This window comes from Trichosurus vulpecula (assembly GCF_011100635.1).
Source record: "Trichosurus vulpecula isolate mTriVul1 chromosome X unlocalized genomic scaffold, mTriVul1.pri SUPER_X_unloc_2, whole genome shotgun sequence".
In the NCBI taxonomy this organism is placed as follows: Eukaryota; Metazoa; Chordata; class Mammalia; order Diprotodontia; family Phalangeridae; genus Trichosurus; species Trichosurus vulpecula.
Genome location: NW_023494378.1, coordinates 3485308 through 3494293, shown reverse-complemented (window position 1 = coordinate 3494293; position 8986 = coordinate 3485308).

The window sequence follows — 8986 nt, the reverse complement described above, 5'->3', positions numbered from 1 at the left end:
TTTGACCTATCAATATCACTTCTAGGTCCGTATCCCAAAGAGATCATAAAAATGAGAAAAGGACCCATACATACAGAAATATTCATAGCAGCTCTTTTTGTGGTGGCCAAGAATTGGACATTGAGGGGATGTCCATCAATTGGGAATGAGTGAACAAGTTGTGGCATATAAATGTAATAGAATACCATTTTTCCATAAGAAGAGGTGAGCAGTCAGACTTCAGAAAAACCTGAAAAGACTTATATGAACTGATGCTGAGTGAAGTGAGCAGAGCCAGGAGAATGTTGCACACAGTAACAGCCACATAGTGTGAGGATTCACATTGATAGACTTTGCTCTTCTCAGCATTGCAAGGATATATGACAACTTCAAAAGACTCATGATGGAAAATGCTATCCGCCTCCAGAGAAAGAACTTTGCAGTCTGAATGCAAATTGAAACATACTATTTGCTCACTTCTTATTGTTGTTTTGTTTTGTTTCTTTTTTCTTGTGGTTTCTTCCATTAGTTCTACCTTTTCTTTACCACATGACAAATGTGAAAATATGTTTAATAAGAATGTATATGTAGAGCCTATAATAGATTGCATATTGTTTTGGGGATGGGAGAGTGGGGAGAAAATTTAAAATGTAAAATCTTATGGAAGTTAATGTTGAAATCTAAAAATAAATAAATTTGTTTAAAAAAAGAAAAGAAAGATAGAAAAGACTATAAGATCCCCCATTAAACTGTAACATCCCCTATTAGAACATGAGCTCTCCATTTAGACTGAAAGCTTGAGGGCAGGGACTGTCATTTGCCTCTTTCTTTATCTCTTGCAATGAGCACAGTGCCTAGCATAAAGATGGTGCTTAATAAATCTTTTTTTAATTTATATTAGGGCTTTTCAAAATTATGATTTTTCTCCTGTCTAGCTATAAATTCAGTACTATGTTCCTTCATTTACTTTAGTGTTCTATTTTTCATATGATGGTATTTACAACTGCTCTTTTCTCCTCACCCCTGATCACCTCCTCCTATTAACCCTTTCTCTTTGGGGTTTTGTTTATCAGTTCCTTTTTGCTTCCTTTTTCCCAGTTATTTACTTCTTTCCCCACTTCACCCCTCTCAGGTTGTCCAGTAGATTTCCCCCTCCAACTACCAAAATGTGCCCTCCCTTCTTTTTCCTTTCCTTTTTCAATCCTTCCTGCCCTCCTCCTCATCCATTCCCCTGAAGTCTCTTCACTTCTAAAACAACCAGGGTTAACTTGCCCTCTTTGCTGGTCCTCCTTTTGACACACACACAGCACATATTCCTCTTTACCTCATTTTCATTCTCATCCCATTTGTAGTATGGCAAATATCACTGATTCACTGATAGGCAGAGTATGGCCAGCATCTGTCCATTGATGATTGAACTTGGTGTTTCTCCACTGAACTATTAAATTCAAACACCATGAATCTTGGAAATTGTACCCTTGGTGCTGGTTATTTTCTAGAGGTGATCTATGCATTTTTTAACTTAGATGTTTGATTTTCTATTTTGGGAAAGGCTGGGAAATTCTCTTGTATAATTTCCTGTGTTAGACTGCTAAAGTTTTTGGTCCTATTCTTTCCTCTGGTAAACCTCTTATCCTTATGTTGTCTCTATGCATCCTATCTTCTAGATATATTTCTTGCGCAGTGGCCATATTTTCTTTAAATGTTCTTGGTTTTTGCTTCTCTTCTTTTAGATTGTCATTCACTTCTGTGTAGATTTCACTTTATCAATTCTGCTCATTATTTTTACTATTCAGGCCATACATTCAGCTCCCATAATGCTCACATATGATTCAAAACAACTGTGAGGTTTCACCCTGCACCTTCAAATTGGGAAAATTGGCAAAAATTGATGTTGAAAGGCTTGCTAAAGGATAGGCACATGAATATAGTTTTGGTGGAGCTGTGAAATTGCACAACCATTTCATAAAACAATTTATAATTGTGCAATAAAGCATCTAAAATGTCTATACTCTTTAAAATCAGGGACTCCATTACTGACCTTATATCCCAAGGAAGCCATGATAAGAAGAAGGGCCCTGTATTCTCCCAAATATTTATAGCAAGAACTTTTGGTGTTAGCTAACAAGTGGAAACAAATAGATATCTATGACTAATGAGGAATGACTAAACAATGTGGTACATGAATGTAATGGAATATTGCTATACTATGAAAAGTGATGTGCCTGATGAATACAAAGGAGCATGGAAAGATCTATATGAACTGATGCAGAGTGATGTAAGCAGAGCCAAGAAAACAACATACACAATAACCACAACAATGGAAATGGAAACAGAACACCCAAATTCAAAAGTAAATGTAACAAAATCATAAAGACCAAGCATGATTCAAATGAAGAAATATGAGAATGCAACCCCAGCCTTCCCCTTTCTCTTTATAAAATACTTTTGGTCATATCAGATAGTTCTCTGGGAGAGGAGGGAAAGGAATTTGTAGGACAACTAAGGTGATGTAACATACACACGAAAAATAATTTAAAGTTATTCTTTTAAAAAGAAAGAATTGATAACTTATATTAGAAAAAGCAAGTGACATAGAAAAAGATTAGGTTGGGTATTTCCTGGGGTCTTCTCAAATTGTCTTAGGAGGTCAACTGCTTTACTCCATGTTTATTTCTGCTGCTCTAAGGCCATGTTCTATCTTTTTGTGGAGGAAATTTAGAGAGAGGAAAATTTTCCACCTACTCTACCATCTTCCCAGAATTCTCTACACTTTTTGCTTTTTCATTTAGCTATTACTAAAAATCACTTGGAGGAGGGCCTCACTCCAAGATTAGGTAGACTACATTTGCTCCATGCACAGGCCAAGTTCTGCCAAAAGTCAGATGGTGTGAGGAAGAGTTTGATCTTAATTAGCTTCGTAGGATCAAAGATCATAGATCACTGTATCAATATGCTTGACCTCAGTCCCACTCCCTAACTGGGAAGATCTGTAGCAGGGACTGTATGAGCTTAGGAAAAACATCCTTCCAGCAATGATATTCAGTGTTCTGAAGACCCTCCCTAGTCTGTCTATCTGTTGCTGAGGACCTTTCTAGTCTGGCCCGTCTATACATAGTCTGAGGTCGCTGTGGAGCAGTGACATTCTGGGTTCCAAGGTCCCTTTCAGGTGTGGCATTCTGTGATGCTAATATGATCCTCCCATCCTCTGATGTATTGTGTTCGAGGGTCCCTTCCAGCTCTGACATTCCATATTCTCTAATGTCTGTGTCCTCCCAGATCTCACATTCGATGATCTAAGGATGTTCTTAGCCCTGATATTCTGTGATCTGTTATCTAAATGTAACCCCAACTTACAATAATGAGCTCATTTTTAAAGTGAGTTCTAGGGGTTAGATAATACTCCACCTTAGTCCATATATGTCCCTTTTTTGCAGCCTTAAAGAATTTCTTGTAGATGAAACATTATGGGTTAGGGAAACTACTAACATTTAGGTAGAGTCTGGGCTCTGTGCTTAAACTGACACGTATTTCTGTCTCTATTTTACCCCGGCCTCTTTGTGGGCAAGGCAAGATTCAAAGTACTTTGAAAGTTCTTTGAAAGTACAAAGCAGATTACTACAGTATCTATGACTAGATAGGTATTAAGAGGGGAAACTGGGGAAGGAGCAGATTTCTTCTTGGAACTTTCCTTAGCCCTCAAGTAAAGGGTACACTGGTGGCATCAGCCTGCATCTTACAGCCACTGTCCATCTTTGATAGTTTCCTTCTTTGCCAGAGCTCAGTCCTATCTTCTTTTTCTCCTTTTTCCTGGTTCACCCAGCTCTGCCAATTCTTTGCTCAGATTGCTATGACTCTGTTCCTTTCTCTCTACTTCCAAACCCTAGGAATTTCTCTCCTTTTCTTAGAAGAGTTCTCTCTTTAATATGAGTTCCTAAACATGTGACCAAATCCTTTAAAGCAGTGCCTTTGATGGATTCCAGAAGATGTATACAGACCCTATTCTCATATGGTCCTAATTGATTGATTGATTCAATTAATAACCATTGTTGCTGAATTGCAAGCCCTTGGGTTCCTGGTTGTCTAGCTCCGGCTGGCCTCTCCTGGCTTCTGTCGGTATCTCAATTGCAATGTAGGTGATTCTCCACCTTTTTGCTCACCTCAAAGTTCTCTGCTCTGGCTGGGGAAGGCAGGGAAAAAGCACACTCAGCATCTTGCTGCAAAGTTTCCATCTTGCCCCAGGGCTGGATTCCAAGCACCTGGGTTCCAACTCCAGCTGGCCTCACCTGGATTCTTCTGGAATGTAAGTGATTCTCCACCATTTCAATCCTCTCACCGAAGTCAGCTCCAAGGCAGCTCAGCGCTTTCAGCTTCCCAAAGTTCCCATGCAGGCAGTCTTCTGCTCTGTCTGGATCAATATTTCGGCAGCCCTTGTCTACTTCTTCCTTCTCACAAGCCCCTCCTGCCAAATCTGCAGCACAGCCCTCTAGGCCAGGTTCATCAGCTTAAACCCTAGGAAGAAGGGATTATCTCCGAGGGCCACTTCCAGCACTTCCACCGGCCTGTTTTCCTTCAAGCCTTTGTTGCTCCTGGGGCTCCATAGAGCCATAGCCACCTCAAGTACAAAGAGCAATACAAAAACAGGGAAACATTCAACCAACCCAGTACCCCAAAACGCCATGCTTTCCTATTAAAGGCATATCCTGACCACAACTATGCCATTTGTTTCAACAATCCGGCTAGCAGTTGTTGTGGGGGGTGAAAAACCAACTCAAGCCCAGCAACAAGAACGCTACCAGCACGCTGCAAAAGCACAGGTTCTTTTGATCTGTTTTAGTAAGGAAAGCAATGTTAAGGGGATGACATGCTTACTTTAATTCAGCATACAAATATGATTCACTTAGTTCAGGGGAAAAAACCAGCACTCTGAACTTCAGAGCAAAATACAAACAAAGTACAAACATCGACAGACAGACCATGTCTGATTCAAATCCCAATACATAGTTACCAGAGTTTAACAAAGTCCCAACATCCGGGTTACAAGCTGGAGGGCTCCTTAGCTACAGCTGCCCGGAGTCGCCACACGCCACCAAGAGTGAGAGCCCTGCACAAATGGTTCTGTCTTCTCTTCTTAAAGCATTTCAGACATCATCAAATGTCATCTGAATGACCAGAACTTAGGCTCTTATGATTAGCTCTGGAGTTAGCACCTCCTCTCAGTTAGCCCCACCTTGGGCCCCACCTTAGTTACCAATCCACACCCACATCAGCTTAACACCTAATGGGGGTTTGGGCCTGGGGCTTAGCACCTAGTAAGACTCAATGAAATACATTGAATTACTCAAAGGAAACAAAAGCCAAACTCTTCAAGGGCACTGGTTGAACTAAGTACTAAGAGCCCATTTTGCTTACCAACACAACAATTGAAATCCCTGTCTTGTGGCCAATGCAGATATTACACTTTTAGTCTGTCATCTTGTGTCCAAGCCTGTGACTCATTTTAAACCATAGTTTTTTATTGAATATTAGCTCATGTTACAGCTCCTTCCTGGATAAGCAGGCAAAATGGAAATACATAAAATTTAACATTTATGAAATGAGGAGAGTACTGAATTCCTTCAGTGTCAATACTAATTCAGACTAAATCATCAGCATCAAATTTATCTATTATCTCTCCATCATATCAAAAGTCATCTGATACAGGATAAGTCTTCATAGCATTGAGCTGATTTAACAATGTGGTTAGGAGGATAAAGTCTTAATGTTGCCCAACCAAAGGTGTCAAAAATTTTGAGGAAATAAATGCAAAAAAAAGACTGATTTCTGTTTTTTTATGAGAGAAATAGCAAGTTGGAATGAGACTTAACCTGTGTGAAATAAGGCATTTGGGTTAATATTTGCCCAGGGTCCCAGGGCTTGTTGTTCAGTCACTCAATGATGTCTGACTTTATATGATGCCATGGACTTTTATACATGTGGTTTTCTTAGCAAAGATACTGGAGCTATTTCACTATTTCCTTCCCCAGTGTGTTCTCATTTTACAGATGAGAAACTGAAGCAAATATGGGTTAAGTGACTTGCCCAGTGTCACACAGCTAGAAAGTGTCTAAGGCCAGATTGAACTCAGATCTTCCTGCCTCCAAGCCCAGTTTTCTATCCACTGCACCACCTAAATGTTCTGTCTAGACCTGGCAAAAAACAAAAACAAAAACAAAAAAAACCCCAAGCAAACCAATAACACTGGGAATACAAAAAATCAGAAGTCTAAATAGAAACCTGATACTTAATTGTATATCTCACCATGAGTGTGATATCCATGGCAGACACAACCCCTGCCTTGGGGTCTGGCAGCTCCTGAGACCATAAGAGAGAAGAGGCTGTGGTTGGGTTTGTTCTTCCAATCTCCAATTCTTGTCATTGAAATGGAGGCTAGACCATGGGAACTAGACTCTTTTGAAGATCAAAAATCATATGCCAGGGTCCCACTGAGATATGCAATTGGGTACCAAGGCCCCAATGGTATCACAAACTGGTTGGAGTAATGATGAGAAAAACATGAAGAAAGCAGAAGAGAAAAACAAAAATAACTGCAAGAGAGAGGTGGGACCAGGCCATCCTGAAAGGGATCCTGGAATGCAGGTAAGACAAGTCCCCTCAGGCACTGACCTTAGAGCCTCAGCCCTCTTTAAAAGGAAGCTGGCTGTGATGTCTGACCCCAAAAGCCTTCTTAAAGAAAGAGCCCCAGACTAGTCATTAGGACCTGGGATTGTAACTTGTGGTTGTGACTTTGAAATTTACTTCCTTCCTTTGTGCCTTAACCTCTTCATCTGAAAAATGGAACATTTGTCCTTGATAATTGCTAATATCCCTTCCAGCTCTACCATTCTATGTTCAAAGGTCCCTTCAAGGTCTAACATTCCTTGGTCTCTCTGCTCACTGCCTCTCCAGTTGTGACTCTGTTCAAAGGGCTCTTCCATCTCTAATATTGTATGTTTAGAGGCTCCTCTCAGCTTGGACATTCTTGGACATTCTTTACAAATCAGACATTCTTTGTTCCATAAATAGAAAAAAAAGAAGTCACAGTCTGGACCTCTCTTTTTAGCCAAAGCCCCCTGTATTGTCAGGGCTCTAAGAAACTCCTTCACCCCAATTCTATAAGAATTATAAAATAATCATCATGTCATTGGAATAAAGGTCAATGCTTCTAATAGCGAGGAAGATTCTAACAGAAGCCTCGTACTGTGGTAAGAGTGCTGGATTTGAATTCAAGAAGATGTGAATTTAAGTCTTGACACAAACAGGTGATGCCTGTGTGACACTGGGGAAATCACTTAACTTCTCTGTGCCTCAGATTCTTTGCTTGAAAAATGAGAGGAAACCTTGATTCACTGGTCTCTAAAGTCCCTCTCACCTTTAAAGTCTATGATCCTTTCATCCTCTAATTGTGTGAGTTCACACTCCCCACACAACCCCCAACATACAGAAGTGGATGGGGACTACTTTATTATCTTCGGTAAGGGAAGAAGGGTTCTAGGTCCCTCAAGTCATCAATGTGGCCTAAAACATCACAATGCAAATATAGTTTGATTCCAGAGTCTCCCAGTCCTTCTGGGGCATGAGCAATCAGTATTTACATGCTGGTTTACATATGCTAAAGTTTATACTAAGAGAAGATTGTGCGAAGGAAACTACCTAGCTGGGTCAAAGGGTATATACAGTTTTATAGCCTTTGGGGCACAGTTTCAAATTGTTCTCCAGAATGCTGGAACCAGCAGACAATTCCATCAGCAATTCATCAGTGTGCTTCTTTTCTTTGATCCCCAGCAGTATTTGTCATTTCTGACAGATGTGAAGTGATACCTCAGAGTTGTTTTCATTTCTATTTCTCTAGAACATTCTTTCATAGTCCTACAGGCCTCTTTTATATGAGAAAATTTTCAACATTCTATCTCTCCCTTTCCCCTTCTCCCAGTGCCCTGCTCTTTCTCACTCCTTCATTTTTTCTGAAACCACCCCAACATGATCAACCCACACCCATGGTCTCTGTCTATATCGATTCCTTCTAACTGTCCTTATATTGATGAAGTTCTTGTGAGTTATGTGTATCATTTTCCCATATGGAAATATACCCAATTTAACCTTAAGGGTCACTTATGACTTCTCTCTCCTGTTTCTGTTTTTATACTTCTCTAGAGACTTGTGTTTAGGAATGCTTACATTTTCCCTATTTCATCAAATGTCCATTTCCCCCCTGGAGGATTATACTCAGTTTTGCAGCATAGTTTATTCTTCATTGTAATCCTAGCTCTGTCTTCTAGAATATTATCATATTCCAAGCAATCTGTTTCTTTAACACGGAAGCTCTTATGTGACCCTGACAGTGGCTCCATGATGTTTTAATTGTTTCTTTGTGGCTGCTTGTGATATTTTCTCCTTCACTTGGGAGATCTGGAATTTGGCCATGATATTCCCAGGAGTTTTCATTTAGGGATCACTTTCAGGACATGATTGGTAGACTTTTTCAACTTACATTTTACCCTCTGGATTTAGGATATCACAGAAGTTTTCTTGGATAATTTCTTGAAATCATGCCTAGACTCTTTCTTTGATAATGGGTTTCAGGCAGTCTCATAACTCTTAAATGATCTCTCCTCCATCAATTTCCACCCAATTGTTTTTCTGATGAGATTTTTCATATTTTCTTCTATGTTTTTATTCTTTTAATTTTATTTTATTGCAGGAAGCAAGCCACCCTCCACTGAAACAGGCTGTGGATGGAAGAGCCAGTGTTGCGAAGCAACACCTGGCAATCACCTTCTAGAGTCATAACTATGACAGTACTGTAGGTCACAGAGATTATAGACTATATGGGGCCAGAGGGAATGGGGATGAAAAAGGGAAATAGCTCACTGGTGGTAATTGTTCATTTGTATTAACTAGATGTGAGCTGTTACATAGCAGGATGCTATTCCTCAACCTTTCTGCCAATGCTCCCATGCCTCAGCCC